General features: G+C 40.0%; 1 protein-coding gene and 1 long non-coding RNA gene across 4 annotated transcripts in view; one reads left to right on the forward strand and one right to left on the reverse strand.

Annotated features, from left to right (window-relative positions):
- Window positions 1–16,844, forward strand: part of agbl1 (AGBL carboxypeptidase 1) — a 181,334-nt gene that overhangs the window by 46,051 nt on the left and 118,439 nt on the right. The gene's annotated exons all lie outside the window — the stretch shown is intronic.
- Window positions 1–16,844, reverse strand: part of LOC307041399 — a 91,281-nt gene that overhangs the window by 45,376 nt on the left and 29,061 nt on the right. The window lies entirely within an intron of this gene.

Genomic DNA, 16,844 nt, shown 5'->3' on the forward strand with positions numbered 1-16,844 from the left:
GGCTGCGTTGCGTGCATGGCTTCCTTCCGCAGGTAACGGGGAGACGCGCTCTGGCTCGGTCAGGATCCAAAAATACAATTTAAATATTTTGCACACTTATTCCACTTATTCCTGGTTACGGTGCCGCGTGCCAATGCTGGCACGCGTGCCAGGGATTGCCGACCCCTGGATTAGCCTGATGGATCCGACCTCGCCCCCTCTCCAGCGTCTTGTTTGAATGACAGGAGTAAACACAGAATTAATGCTTTATTAATTCATGGTTTTTAAGGGGCTTATCTCCATGTAAATACTATGGTAGACTACCCAATATTGGCATCACTCTAATCGCTCGAGTTTCCAGTAGGGCCTGGCTCATTTCGTGGCATCTGCAGGCAGTGGCAAGTACTTCCGGCATCTGCCACAGAGGCCGCTACTCCGTGGTATTGAAAGCAATTCTAGAACCCTGAAGGCAAGAGAGACTGAAAAGAGTCAAGGGAAGCTTATAAAAGTTAACAGCATTTAATTACACAAAATATGCGGTGGTGTACAAAATGAAATGTGCGAGTGGAGGCGCTCTCCACATCCGACCGGTCAGTTCAGGTCAGGGGGTCGAAGAGATCAATTCTTGGCTTGCTCTTCCTGTTGTCATCTGAGGTCTTCTCCTATTGGCCGGCGTTGTCGGGGGGCGGGTCCAATGCAATTCCTGCCTTTTTCTGTAGCTAAATTGCATCATTCTGGCATCTGTGGTTATTTAAACTTCCCCTGCTACACATTATTCAGCGTCAATAAATGAGTGATAATCCCAGTGTGCTCAGTGTACAACATCACATGTCATTTCACCTTGGTTCAAGGTTTGAAATCGTATGATTCCGCCAGATGCTAAATGCTAACCGGAAGTGACGAATTTTCAGAATAAAAGTGTTAAGCTAATAGTGAGAACTTCCGGTTTTTCAGAATAAAACTGATTTAAATCAAATAGTGTATTTAATTCAAATTACGCCATATCAACATTGATTTTAATTTCTAACAGTATCTGTGGCAAGTATATGCCACAGATGCCACAACTTGCCGTGGCAAGTATATGCCACAACTTGCCGTGGCAAGTATATGCCACAACCATGCCACAACTTGCTGTGGCAAGTAAATGCCACAAGTTAAGAGAAGGTTTATGGTAGCTGCCACTCGCCTTCCGTGGCAAATGCTGATATTTAAACCCGTATTTATCGCGTAAAATGTCGCTGTTTTGGCATGACTCAAGAACTCGAACAATATAAATTGTTCCCCAGTTTCAAAACGCAATAAAAGGGTGTATAAAAAAGCATGCATTGTGTCTTGATTTTTAATATACTGTCATGATTGTCTTAACGGAATAACATGGTTTGTTTAGACTCACTGATATCAATATCTAAATACGAATAATCTGAAGCATTTAAATAAAAATGTTCAACCAGAATTAAAATATTAAACAACAAAACAGATACAATGACATTAATCTGTTTATTAACAACGAAAATAATACAAATTAATGACATATGCCTGGATTTAAAATAACACATTTATACATGTGTACAATCAAATATAACTGTCCTTTGCCTCATTTATAAAATATAAATCTTAACATCTCACTAGCAGTGGAAACTGCAATCAGTTACAGCTACCCTAAGTCTGTAGCCAAGTCTAATAACACCATTGTACACATTGCTGTGTCAATACAGATATTTATTTTTTAATTATTTGTCTTTACGAGTAACAATACACCTGGTTATCGTAGCAAGCAGTGTAAACTCCCCTCAAGAAGCGACAATTGCCAAGGGCTTGCGTTGCAACGCTCACTTGCCAATATTTCTTTTTTTATTACAATATAGGCCTATGTTTAGCCTACTATCATAGATAGAGCACGTTTGTTTATTTTAGCAAACCACGTAGGCTATTCCAAGTAAAATTGAATATAAATGATAATTTATTATCTTTTTGAAAAATAGAGATCGCACATCAGTCCTGTGTACAGATGAGTCCGATAAAGTCATGCCTAAACAGCTACATTTTACACGATAAATACGAGTTTAAATATCAGCATTTGCCACGGAAGGCGAGTGGCAGCTACCGTAAAACTTCTCTTAACTCTGGCATCTTGTGGCAACTCCCGTTCAGCATGCGCAAATGCCACGGCAAGTTGTTGCATATGCTTGCCACGGCAAGTTGTGGCATCTGTGGCATTTACTTGCCACGGCAAGTTGTGGCATATACTTGCCACGGCAAGTTGTGGCATCTGTGGCATATACTTGCCACAGATGCCACAGAGTAGTGGCCTCTGTGGGAGATGCCACAAATGCCAAGGCACACGCCACGGCGAGTAGTGGCAACACTCATTGTGTTCTAGTATGATAAATAAAATAACATTGTACCTTGAAAATCAATGCATTCGTTCATTTGACACGTTGGTGGTTTTAGGTAGGCTATACAGCGACCCCTGGCGGTTCTAGTGTGAAGTAAAAGTAGAAGTAGCCAACCTAAATGTTGGAAAACTCTGTTACAAGTAAAAGTCATGCATTAAAATGTTACTCAAGTAAAAGCGCAAAATGATTAGCATAACAATATACTTAAAGTGCATATTACATGTTTTCATTATAATGATTGATCATGAAAGTGTTCTCAAAGCTGGTAAAGGTGCAGCTAGTTTTAATGACTTTGTATACTGTAGTAGGGTATCTTGTGAATTTACTCCAGGAGTAACTATAAAGTCTGATTTAAGACTTGATTATATGTATCATCATTAATCAGAATCTGTAGTGAGTAACTAAAGGTAGCGTATTAAATAAATGTAGGGGAGTAGGCTACAATTACACAATTTACCTCTGAATTGTAGTGGGGTAAGTAGCCTACTACGTAACATACCATTTACATACTCAACTAAAGTGTAGGCTATTTCTAAATCACAAGTACAGTACTTGAGTATACAAGTTAGCCTATTTCCCACCTCTGGTCAACAATGTTAGATCTTTATGTCAACTTACTAATAATATATCTTGAGTATTATCATAAAAATAGCACGTTTATTTATTTTAACAAACCACGTTCTCCAAGTAAAATCTATAGAACATATAATGTTTAATCTTTTTGAAAAATATGATCGGACCATCAGTAACAGATCATCAGTCTTGTGTACAGATCAGTCCGATAAAGTCATGCCAAAACACCGACATTTTACGCGATAAATACGGGTTTAAATATCAGCATTTGCCACGTAAGGCGAGTGGCAGCTACCGTAAACCTTCTCTTAACTCTTAACTTGTGGCATTTACTTGCCACGGCAAGTTGTGGCATATACTTGCCACGGCAAGTTGTGGCATATATAAGTTGTGGCATATACTTGCCACGGCAAGTTGTGGCATCTGTGGCATATACTTGCCACAGATACCACATCTGTGGCATATACTTGCCACAGATACCACGGAGTAGCGGCCTCCGTGGCAGATGCCGGAAGTACTTGCCACTGCCCGCAGATGCCACGAAATGCGCTTGCTGTCTCTCCGAGTTTCACCACGGCTGTCAGCTGTGTTTGCTCCTGTCATTCAAACAAGACGCGCTGGAGAGGGGGCGGGACGTATCTCCATGTAAATCCTATGGGAGATACCAACTACAACAACATGAACATACACGTTTCAAAGTGATGCCGAAGTAACTACATACTGATAACGGTTAGTAAAAACCATGAATTAACGTTTTGACAAGTCTGCAGACAAGACGGCAGGCGAAAAGCTTTTCAAATGCGTGTTTTCTGAATGGAATAAGATCCATTAGGCTAAAACTAACCTGTAGCTGCTCCGTACACACTCACAACAACATCATACAGACATAAATAAAGCAGCGACTGTATTCGCGATGACATAGACAGTCTGTGGTTTTTACATGTTTAACTTTTGTCCAGTTTCTGAACAGATCATAGGAGCTGTGAGCTCTGAGTGTGTGCTAACGGCTGATGTGTTGGGACCACGTTGGGACATATTGCGCTGTCGGGCGTTGACCAATCACGAAGCGTCATTTCTTGACTGGCAGCAAAAACAATCAATCACAGCAGTGCTTCTCTGGCTGGCTCTGTCCAATCACAAACAAGAAGTGTTCTCCCAAAGGAATACCCTTTCCGTCCAATGTGAAATGCTGTGGCGTTTTGTGAAATGCTGCGGCGTTTTGTGAAATGCTGCGGCGTTTTCTGAAATGCTGCGGCGTTTTCTGAAATGCTGTAGCGTTTTGTGAAATGCTATGGTGTCTTGCACTTCCGGGCGACCGTAGCATACAGACAGTCTGAGGTGTTGAAGCAAGATTTCGCCAGTCTCTTTAAAGTACTTCAGGAATGCAATAAATCTGTTTTTATCTCCGGGCCGATCCCCTCTATTCGCCGAGGGGTGGAGCGTTTTAGTAGGCTGCTCAATCTTAATACATGGCTACAGTCAGTATGCTCTTCACACAACTTGGGATTCATTGACAATTTCAATCTGTTTTGGCAGCGTGATTCCTTTCTCATTAGAGATGGCATTCACCCCACTCCACGGGGCACACGTGCCACAGCTGCAAATATTTTTCACGCTGTCTCCTCGGCCAAACGCACATGACAATCTGCTGCAGCATACCTGGACACAACACCGGTCACTGATGGTAACTCTTCTTCACTGCAACATACACACCCCATCCTGCTCACTGACACCACCCAGCGGCCCATAAGGTAACCTTCTCTTCACAACGATGTTTCACACAGACTGTCAGACTGTTTACCCGGTTATCCATGTGTCTTCTCTGATGGACATGATGAGGAGCGAGGGAACTCAAAGCCTATACAACTCCCTATCCCTGTGCTCAGAAGCATCAACAAAAGGTACCCACCCTGCCCTCTACGTACAAGAAACAGTGCACACCTGATAACTGTCCCCATAACACCCCACTCAATTCAAGAGAACGTAGTGCACTTGGCTGTTTTAAACGTCAGGTCCTTGTCAGGAAAGTCACTTTGAATTAATGACTGTATTAACAATTATAGCCTTAACTTCATGTTTTTAACAGAAACCTGGCTAGACGAGAACAACAGTGGAGCTGTTCTCATTGAAACAGTCCCGCCGCATTTTAATTTTTTGGGTGAAAACAGAGCACACAGAAAAGGAGGAGGTGTTGCTACTATATTTAATAATGCTTTTCAAAGCAAGAAAATAGCAATTCAATAATTTCCCTCTTTTGAATACCTAGCCGTTCAATGTAATTCCTTCTGTCGAGCCCTGTTTATAACTATCTACAGACCACCAAAATATTCTGCACAATTTTGTGATGATTTGTCTGAACTATTGTCGATTATTTGCATAGATTTTGACTTAATACTCATGGTTGGTGACTTCAACATTCATGTTGACAACCCCAAGGACAGTAGAGCTATCGAATTTAATAATATTCTGGACAGCTATGGACTAACCCAGCATGTGACAGGGCCCACTCACAAATTGGGCCACACTCTTGACCTAATTATAACCAACGGTCTCAATATTTCTAACCTCATGGTCACTGATGTTGGCCTCTCGGATCACTCCTGCATCTTTTTCAAAATGAATATCAGCATTTCTAATAAAGGGACAACACAGACTCTCACAAAACGACACATAACTGAAGACACAAACAAGTTGTTTATTGAGGCTTTCTCCTCCACTATCAGACTTCCATCCAACAGTGTTGATGATATGGTGCATAATTGCAGGTCAAAAACTACATGTCTGATTGATGCTCTTGCCCCTGCTAAAGCAAAACCAACCGCTGGTAATAAAGCACCATGGAGAAATGCCACGCTAGTGAGGCTGCGCAAACAACATTGTAGAAAAGCGGAACGCAGGTGGCGCAAGTCACATCTTCTCATTCATTTTGAGATATTTAAGGACAGTCTTCATAGTTATAATCACGAACTACGGAACGCAAGATGCTCCTTTTTCTCTGATATAATCAGCAAAAACAGCAATAACACCCGTGCGTTATTTTCAACCGTTGACTAGCTATCAAACCCCTGCATACCAATTGCCCCTGAACTCCTCTTTACTGAGTCATGCAACACATTTGCATTATTTTTTATAACCAAAATTGAAAATATAAGATTAACGGTGAGTGCCTCCATTTCGGGAAAGGGGTCTATGGCAACCATTCATCCTCTTAAAGTACACTTAATCCGCGAGACACAGTTTGATCCCATCAGCCATAATGCCCTTGAAGACATAGTGTTGCATTTAAGTTCTTCCTCCTGCTGCTTAGATAGTATTCCCACAAGTTTCCTGAAATCTGTTTTAACTGCATGGCATCAGAGCTACTAGAGATAGTCAACACCTCCCTCAGCTCGGGACAGTTCCCAAAAGCACTAAAAACAGCAGTAATCAAGCCTCTTTTTAAAAAAAAACAACCTGGACAGCTCAATCATGCAGAATTATTGGCCAATTTCAAACCTACCCTTTTGGGTAAAATTATAGAAAAAGCTGTTTTCCATCAACTCAACTTTTTTTTGGCACAAAATAACTGCTTTGATGCTCTCCAGTCTGGATTCAGAGACCATCACAGCACTGAGACCACACTTATGAGGGTCTTAAACGATATATATTTAAACACAGACAAGGGACAAATCACTATTTTGGTACTGCTGGACGTCAGTGCCGCTTTTGATACAGTGGACCACAAAATATTACTGGACAGACTAGAAAACTGTGTTGGTTTATCTGGCAAAGCACTTCATTGGCTCAAATCGTATCTGCAGGACAGGGACTTCTTTGTGTCTGTTGGTTCTTTTAAATCGCAAGAAACTGCAATGACTTGTGCAGTTCCCCAAGGGTCGATTCTTGGTCCAATTCTATTTAACACATGCTTCCACTAGCCCAGATCCTAAAAGTTAACAAAATGTCATACCACAATTATGCAGATGACACTCAGTTATACATTACAATAAAGCCTGGCGACTACGGACCATTACAATCACTCACCAACTGCATGGAACAAATCAGTAGCTGGATGTGCAACAATTTCCTACAATTAAACAAAAACAAAACAGAGACAATTATCTTTGGTGCCAAAAGGGAGGAACGGGCTGAAGTAAGCGCTAAACTAGAAGCCATACTGCTAAATACATCGGAAAAGGTGAGAAATCTAGGCGTAGTTCTGGACCCCGACCTCAATTTCAAATCCCACATCAACACAATTACTAAATCGGCATACTATCACCTGGAAAACATAGCCAGACTTAGAACATTCATGTCTTAACAAGACCTTGAAAAACTAGTTCACCCCTTTGTTTTTAGCAGGCTTGATTACTGTAATAGTGTATTTACAGGTCTCTGTAAAAAATCGGTTAGAAAACTACAACTAATCCAGAACGCCGCTGCCAGAGTCCTGATCAAAACAAAAAGAGTAGAACACATCACCCCAGTACTCAGGTTTCTGCACTGGCTACCAGCAGCTTACAGAATCGATTTTAAAATAAACAATTATATTGTTAACTTATAAAGCATTAAATGGTTTGGGAACCCAATATATGTCTGACATGTTGCCCTGTTACGAGCCCCACAGAGCTCTGAGATCATCGGGGACGGGCTTACTCATTGTTCCCCGGCTCAGAACCAAATACGCCGAAGCTGCTTTTAGTTTTTATGCTCCCCACAAATGGAATAAACTTCCAGAAAACCTGAGGTCTTCACCAACGCTGAGTTCTTTTATGTCGAGGCTAAAAGCACTACTTTTTAGAGCTGCTTACCCAGAAGCCTTTTAACTTGTTTTAGCACTTACCGTATTTACAATGTCGTTTTTAAACTATTTTATATCTCATTAATGCATTGTTTTTATGAAACTGTTATTCCATTATGTTTATTTATTGTGTTCCTCTCTGTTCTACTATCATGTGTTAATGATCATGTAAAGCACTTTGAATTGCCTCTGCGTCTGAAATGTCCTATATAAATAAACGTACCTTACCTTACCTTGCCTATAGACAACAGGCTTACAGGCGGAAACTCAACATGACTCAAAGTACATGAGTGTGTTCCATGATATTGTGTTACAACAAGAAGCATGTAACTGTGAGTACACTACCACCACGAGGACACTTAAGACAGCAAATATGTACTGTTGTACAGTCAATGGCATTCAGATTGGTGGTTTTGTGTAGTTGATTATCTCCATTTCAACCTTTGTTTTTTTAATAATAGCTTGCTCCATTCCAATGAGACCCTCGCAGGTCAGTGAAGGGCCCCTACTGGGTCCTTGATAGGTCATTGGCTGAAAAAGAAAACCCCTGTGGATAACATATTGAGCGCTTGGCAGATTCGTTCCGCCCCCATGGCACATGTGGAAATCATTTGCATGGTGACATTTGACACAGATACCTCTGTAGTTATTAGGGTCTGTTGTATTCCATTTTAAAGATAGGGGTGATCAACCCATGGTTCCTGGCATCGGAAAAACAGCACCATGTTAAAGGGGCCCTCTAATGATTTTTGGGGGTTTCCCTTTCCCATAGCGCGTTATACAGGTTTGTGTGCATGTAGATGGTCTGCAAAGGCCTAAATCCCTGTGTTCCCTTTAGAGGGAGTTTCTCTTCCCTTGCCGGAAATGCTTCCATTGGACTCCTTTGTTTACTTCTGTAACATAGTGACATCACTATGTAACACTAAAACTTCTATACACACTTCTATTCACACATCTCTTAACAGTTGACCAATCGCAACAGAGCCGGCCAGCTAACCAATCAGAGCAGACTGGGCTCTGGTTTCAGACAGAGGGTGAATAGAGGTGCTGCAGCACAGGCAGTATGAGAAAAATAAAGACCATTTTGAACATTAAAGCATGGAGACATCTCACAGTAGAGGCACAAAATAACATATTAACCTGAAAATGAACATAATATGTCCTATTGAACAGTTTATCAATTACTGTTTTATTTTGTATGCAATCTATGCGAAAAAGCTTTTATGAATTAAGACTTTTCAGTTAGGGCTTGGATTAGGGTTAGGATTGACATACATTTGGTAATCTAATCAGTTTTGGTTATTTGTAATGGTTTACTCAAAGTTGATGTATTTTTCTCAGATCTGTAGGTGGGATAATTTGGGACAGAAAGATTAAAATACACTGAACAAAAATATAAACTCACACACTCACCCCCTGTCTGAAACGCTTCCATTGGTCTCCTTTGTTCCTTTTAGAGAGATTAAAATACACTGAACATCGTGTAGTTGTCCCCATTGCTGTCTTTATCTTGTATTGCTATGACAGCAACCCTCTACCATACAAAACAACGCCTGTAAATAACCCAATTTGTGTTCTTTGAAATTGAAAAGGATATTGCATTGTGTTTGTTACTTTCATTGCAGTTGTATGTCTTAAGTGTAATTTGGCTTGGCTTCCTATTTTGTATAGACATGCTTTTATTTTGAAGGCAAGTTTACACTGTTGACAGGAAGTTGTTGTTGCTATGGAAACAATGTGACGGAGAAAAGGAGCGAAGGTTAACGGAGAAAAAGTAATATCTACATCAGGGGTGCCCACACTTTTTTGGCTGGTGAGCTACTTTTGAAATGACCAGCTAACCGAGGTCTACCAACCAAAAATAAAAACCCAAATTGCAAGGGTTGCTGAATAACACGTTTTATTTTTACATGGGATAACTACAATAGGGCTGCAACAAACGACTAATTTGATTATCGATTAATCTATAGATTAATGAAACGATTAATCGACTATTCGGACTACTACTGTGTGCCTTGCACAATTTCTCAAACGCTCTTATTTAGCCATCAACTTTTAGATTTAGTTTGAGGTTGTTTTAGGCATGTGGAAACTAACAATGATGACAATAAAGATGAATACTTGATTCAAAAATACATATATTATTAAATTAACTTAACAAATTGTGAACAAAATTAACATTGCTTTTTATTTGAATTAAATAAATAATATTTCACATCAAAAGAAACAACAATGTTTTAACAAATCTTATTAAATAATCTGATGACAGAACTGGAAACAGAATAGCTGAAACTTTAACAAAATAAATAACTCAGTTACCTCTAATCATTAACCCATGTTTGTATAATGTAGTTAACTCCGTGTGTTGCTGCTAGCATACATAACACCTGACGTGGAAACGTTACTCGTGGATGGGGCTACAGAGCTACTCGAAAGACAGTCGAACCCGGTGCATTCCTCCGTCTGAATGTGGTGCACTTTTGCTAAATGTTTAGACAAATTGCTCGTGTTACCGCCCTTACATGCTAAACACTTTTGGTGACGAGCATTGTCCACCTCAAGACGGGTAACATGTAACCACACCTTGGAGCGCTTCTCTCCACCATCTCCTCCGTGTGTTGCTGCATGTAGCAGATGCGTGTGTGTAAACTGCCCCGCCCCCTTGCAAACAGACGGGGGAGAGAGAGATCTCTTCTGGATTGGAAAGATAGAAAATACACCGACCATAGACGCATTTGTTTGTCTTTTTGCATGTTAGAAACGAGTTGGCGACACTAAGACTAAGAGATAATGTTTGTGTAGCAATAATACATGACCTTTCTCTTTCTCAACTCGCTACTCGGAGGGAAGTCGCTGTCATATACCTTGTGAACACTCCGATAATGCCTCTCCACGTTACCTTTCTTTGGCAGAGCGACGCTTGCTTTACAAATAAGGCAAATAACCTTTGAATGTGACATCACACAAAAAAGATTCTCCCTCCCATTCTGTGTGTAAGTGGTATGTCTTTAGCTTTTTGTTCGTTCCCGCACTCATTTTGTTGTTTGTCTCTCCCGGCACTTGACTGATTTTGTATCGCTTTGCATTCTGTGTTAACAGACTGGAAAGCAATAGGTCGCTTTTTCTGTCAATCAAGTCAACTCCTGAATTAAGTGGCAGGGAGGCCAAAGGAGGAGGGATCAAAACCTGTTTTGTCTATTTTAACGGAGCTGGATTTTTTTAAATTTATGAATGACTCGCGATCTACCAGCATTGCCCCCGCGGTCGACCGGTCGACCGCGGTCGACGTACTGGGCACCTCTGATCTACATATAAAGACGGAGAAAGTAAAGGATAAAGTTTAAGTGTTAGCACCCCCCAAAGAGGCACAAGCTCTTACTGTAGCATTTCCCTCCGAATAAGGGTCAAAGACTTGACTGTTGATATTGGAGATTTCAATAAATTAATATCATCAGGCAAGACTTCGACCACTATTCAGACTTATATAAACACCTATCATGACAAGGCACCCACAGCTAAGTAACAATTAAAAATGAATTAAGTCGGCATGGCGGCCCACATTGGAAATTACTCAGGCCTACCTTAGATGATCGAATCACTTAAACACAAAGTCCATCCTCGTGTCCTTTTGGATGAAGTACTTGATGGCGGGTTCATGCAGCTGATCCTTTGCCACTCCAGTTTATCATTGTAACTCAATCTTGAAAATGACTCGGTTAACATTTTCGAAACTATGTCATCAGTGATGACATCGTGAACGAGTTTATGCTAATTCGCTACTTCCGCCTAGCTTGACCCGTTGTTATTATAAAACATGCATAAACTTCACAGCGGGCGGAACTTGTCATAAAGTCTGCGATGATAAAGCCCACCCATTTAGGAGGAATATATGATTGGTAAATGTTACTGTCAGTTTACATTACTCTCTCGTTGAGCTACTATAGAGGGCCCTCTGTGAATTCATAGCTGGACCGCCAATCAGCTCCTATCTTCACAGTAACTTGCAGAGACGGCTGAAGGAGCTCCTTTCATTTAACCCTTCACATTCCAACAGAAACTGAATAGGCAGATTTGAAGGATTTATTTCTTTGTAAATATTATTTTAAATACAATTAAATCAAGTTATTTTGGTAAAACTAATGAAAAATATAACCTATTAAAATATTAAAAAATATATATATATATTTTTAATGTTTTTAAATATTATTTTGTAGAATATCTTAGGCCTCAGAGAGGGCCTACAGATGTAGCGATTCATTTCAGACAGTTTGAAACGCGAGGGCCGTGATTGGTACGTGATCTGCCCTCGCTCAAGGGAAAACCTCCAGCTTGACTTGAGACCGCCCCCGTGATAGATAAATGTTATTATAATGAAGCCAGCTGCAATGGATCATTGATCCACCAGGGGGTAGAGTGGGGTTCCACACTGGAGCTCATGTGAAATAAAGTGAGATACAGTACGCTGGATGTACAGCGGAACTTTGTTAAGATCCATATGTCACGGATATCATACTACTGTGCTAAATAAGAGACATGTAATCATTTACAAAACATCACCATGTTGTTATTTAACAAAATAATTTTGTTATTCGAAAAAAACGAACGGGAGGAAATGCAGCCCGGCTCTCGATTTTTAATCCTAATTTAATCATCATCTTCACCACGATCATTTATGTTTATGTTCGCCGAATTGACATGAAATCACTGACACATATGAATATACTGTATTCAACTTCATTAAAACGTTATTAACGTGCCTAAACTCAGTAATTCATCAACAATTTGTATATTTTAATGGAGCTTCGTCGGTCGATCAGGATCCCAAAGTGTAGCGGACGGATCCTCATCTGGATGAAGGGTGTTATTTTCCCCATAAGGAACAAGTCGCTGCAAATTATCCCGCTTATTACATGGCCACATTCTCAACAAAGTAACGACATGACTCCCAATATTAATTGAAATGCTTTTATCGATTTAGAAAATGTTTTTATTGATTTAAAAAATAGTTGTATGTATTGATTTAAATTGACATGCATAGAAAAATAGTCCGTTGTTACCGTTTTTTAAACAGTCTGAATGAAACGGCAGCTCTCAGCTGTGTATTTACACAACTAATGGCCCATCAACCACAGCTCTCTCCCCCCCCCCCTGATCTTTCTTCTCCAGCAGCTAAATTAACAGTAGGTTACTCTGAGTGACCATAGACTGTATGTGACAAGCTTACAGTTAGTGACGTAACAACACCATAAAAGCTGGTGGGTTGAAAGCAATATGGGAGGTAAAAATAACTAGAATAATTGTGATTTATTTATTGTGGCTTTTATGTTTTTAGGTATAAAATGTTAAGTAATTCAGGCTTATAGTTCACCCTTCTCTAAAAGCCTTCAACAATGACAATATTCATTGTAATTTAATAAATCATTCCAACACATTGTAAAAAATAGCCTACTGTAAGTTAAGAAATCATTTCAATATGTACATCCTCTGATGTAACAACAATAACATTATAAATAGTAACATAGCTGAACATGGTATTGCACATTTAGCTTTGAGTGTTACTGACCTGAGATGTTTTTATTACATGAATTAAGGTGACTGAGGCTTTTTAACATACAGGGATGCATACTCATCAGGTATGAAAAAGGTGACAAGGATCCGAGCCCCCGGCTCCCCCACCCCACGGAATGACAGAGGATTTTAGCAGTCAGAACAACTAAAGCAGCAGTGTTAATAATAACATAAACGCCAAAGAGTCACATCTAATAGAAATATATAAAAGGATTTCTTTAAATTGTGGAGCAGTCAGTTTATAATTTTGGCAGCACTGTTGAGCATTTTGAAAATGTATTTTCATGCCTCTGTGCAAGGCTTAAGTCTTTTTATCTTTATAGCCACATGGTGTAAAGTAACTAAGTTCATACACTCAACAAGTACTATACTTGGGCACAATTTTGAGATACTTGTACTTTATTTAAGTATTTCAATGTTTTGCTACTTTGTTCTTCTGCTCCACCACAGTTCAGAGGTACATGGTGTACTTTGACTCCACTACATGTATTTAATACCTTTAGTTACTTCACAGATCTGGATTAATTAAGTGAAATATAATCAAGTGTTAAATCAGACTTTAGTTCCACCTGGAGTAAATCCACAAGCTACCCTGCAGTATACAAAGTCATTCAAACTAGCTGCATCTTTACCAGCTTTGAGAACACTTTCATGATCAATCATTATAAAACATATCATATATATTATTCTGAAATGGACCAATCTGCACAATGACTACTTTTACTGTCGCTACTTTCACTATATTTTGATGATAATACTTTTCTACTTTTAATTGAGGAACATTTTGAATGCAGGACTTTTACTGTAACAGAGTATTCCTACACTCTGGGACTATTACTTTTACTCAAGTACAAGATCTGAGTACTTCTACTTTTACTCAAGTACAAGACCTGAGTACTTCTACTTTTACTCTAGTACAAGATCTGTGTGCTTCTACTTTTACTCAAGTACAAGACCTGTGTGCTTCTACTTTTACTCAAGTACAAGATCTTAGTACTTCTACTTTTACTCAAGTACAAGACCTGAGTACTTCTACTTTTACTCAAGTACAAGATCTGAGTACTTCTACTTTTACTCAAGTACAATATATATATACTTATACCACCTCTGTTTATAGCCTATGAAAAAAACTATTAGAAATAGAAGGCTAAAGCTAACATTAGCAGATAGTGACAATGTATGCTAGCTAGCTAGCTCAACGATTCCTTAAATAATATTGCCACAGAAAAACTTTTCAGTTCACATCACGCTCTGCCGCTCCGACAGGGAGCTCTGCTCTGAACACCTGAACAGCCCGTTCTAACAGCTATTCACCAGCGGTCCAGTCTGTGCCACAGTGACTCCGGATGCACAGTTAATATTAACGAACGCACCCGTAGGTAATGTTGCTGCTGAAGCTAGACCATCATCTCGGAGCAGCAGAGCCTTATTCATCCATGAGCAGAGCCGACAGGCAGGAATACTCGAGCACACAGCTCGTACTTCATTATAATATATATAAAAAGAACACCATGCGTGTCATGATGGCACATAACAGCTCACGGCCGCAGATTACTCCGGGTCCCAGCCCCCCCCATACCCCAAAAATATTTGTATTGCAGATCTACATGAATCACACAAACGACTTATTTTGGATTCAAAACGGCGAATTTCGCCAAAAGGTGACAAGTTTGCATCACTGAACATAGACAGAGCACAACTGAAACACAACATCTGAAACGATGTAACAACATAATACACTTGTGGGGATGCTTGGGATGTGAGGAGTGAGGGACACGGCTTAGAACGGGCGTGTCGCCTGGCAGGACAGGAGAGTGTGCACTGTGCACCAGTCTGCCTTGATCTATGAATTCATGTCCGTGACACTCACTGCTGCCCACAGCTGTTTTATAGAAGGAAATTCCTTCACTTCATGAAAGTGTTTTAACCACACACACACCTCTACACACACATGACGGGTGTTATTTTCCCCATAAGGAACAAGTCGCTGCAAATTATCCTGCTTATTACACGGCCACATTCTCAACAAAGTAACGACATGACTCCCAATATTAATTGAAATGCTTTTATCGATTTAGAAAATGTTTTTATTGATTTAAAAATAGTTGTATGTATTGATTTAAAAAATAGTTGTATGTAGGCTATTGATTTAAATTGACATGCATCCGCTAAGAAAAATAGTCCGTTGTTACAGTTTTTTAAACAGTCTGAATGAAACGGCAGCTCTCAGCTGTGTATTTACACAACTAATGGCCCATCAACCACAGCTCTCTCCCCCCCTCCCCCCTTGATCTTTCTTCTCCAGCAGCTAAATTAACGGTAGGTTACTCTGAGTGACAAGCTTACAGTTAGACACAACACTGTCATTGCAAGTGACCCTCAGTTAGTTGACTTTTATGTTCAACTGCTAAATTCGTTACTGATAAAAAAGGGCTTCTACTGTACCTAATTACCTTAACACTAGAACCGCCAGAGGTTTTTGTATAGGCCTACCTAAACCCGTCAAATCCCGCTATTAGAATGCAATTTTTAAAAACATAGGGTGTTACATAACACACTTTCAGGAAAAGTCACGGACTGGGAGACTTTAATATTTTATTGAAAAAAAGTTGCATTGCACACACACAACACACATCACACAAATTGACCCGATTGGCGGTTCTAGTGTTAAATAAACTCACTAATTAATGAAACCAGTTCAATACGCATTATTCTTATTCTTATCATTCTTTATGAGCGCAGAAATAGTCTTAAAATCAGATATGTTTTTTAAATGAAATCTGACGGCAGGCAGTTAGCTCTGATCACCTATGATAAATGCGCCGCACCTAATCGCTGGCCATTCAGCCACAGACACTGTTCGAAATGGGGGGGAGCTAGGGGGAGCTTGGCTCCCCCGAAGAGGGAGGGAGCTCCCTTGATGGCTGACTTTGAGATAAATAGGGGGAGCCCAAAACAATCGTGCATATTTGTGTCACACAGATTAGAAATGTTGAGTTTCTGTAAATAACAGTTCTTGAAATAAATAATAGTTATTGTTCATTACAGTTTCTGAATATTTGTTTTATATTTGTGAATATGTCTGGGTGTTGCCATCTGTACGTGGCGGCGCTGCATTCTTACTTACGTTGCTATGGTTATGGTGGTGATGCCGGCGCGGTATTTGAAATGTTCATATTGATATTTTTTTAACTCTGGCTGTGTAATAAAAAAATATGGCAAAACGAAAACAGCCAATCGTCACAGCTTTTGGATTCACAAGCAAAGAAGCGAAGGAGTCTAAAAATGACAACGTGAACGGAAAACAACTTTTAGTTGGCCGGCTGTAAGCGGCGTTAGGGTCGAGTTTGACAGCTCCACACCGAGGGAGAGGCCTGCCGATGCGGAGCCTGAAGAGGCTTCAACAACGGCCACATCCGCCGGCATAGTGACACCGTCTGTATTAGTAGAAGAGTGTTTTTATAGCAATTGATCGCATCCGCGCTGCTGCGCCAGTCAACAGAGCGTGCGTGTGACATATTTAGTAGCAGGATGTGCTCTGAAAAATA

Source organism: Notothenia rossii (genome assembly GCF_949606895.1).
Source record: "Notothenia rossii genome assembly, chromosome: 5".
Classification (NCBI taxonomy): domain Eukaryota; kingdom Metazoa; phylum Chordata; class Actinopteri; order Perciformes; family Nototheniidae; genus Notothenia; species Notothenia rossii.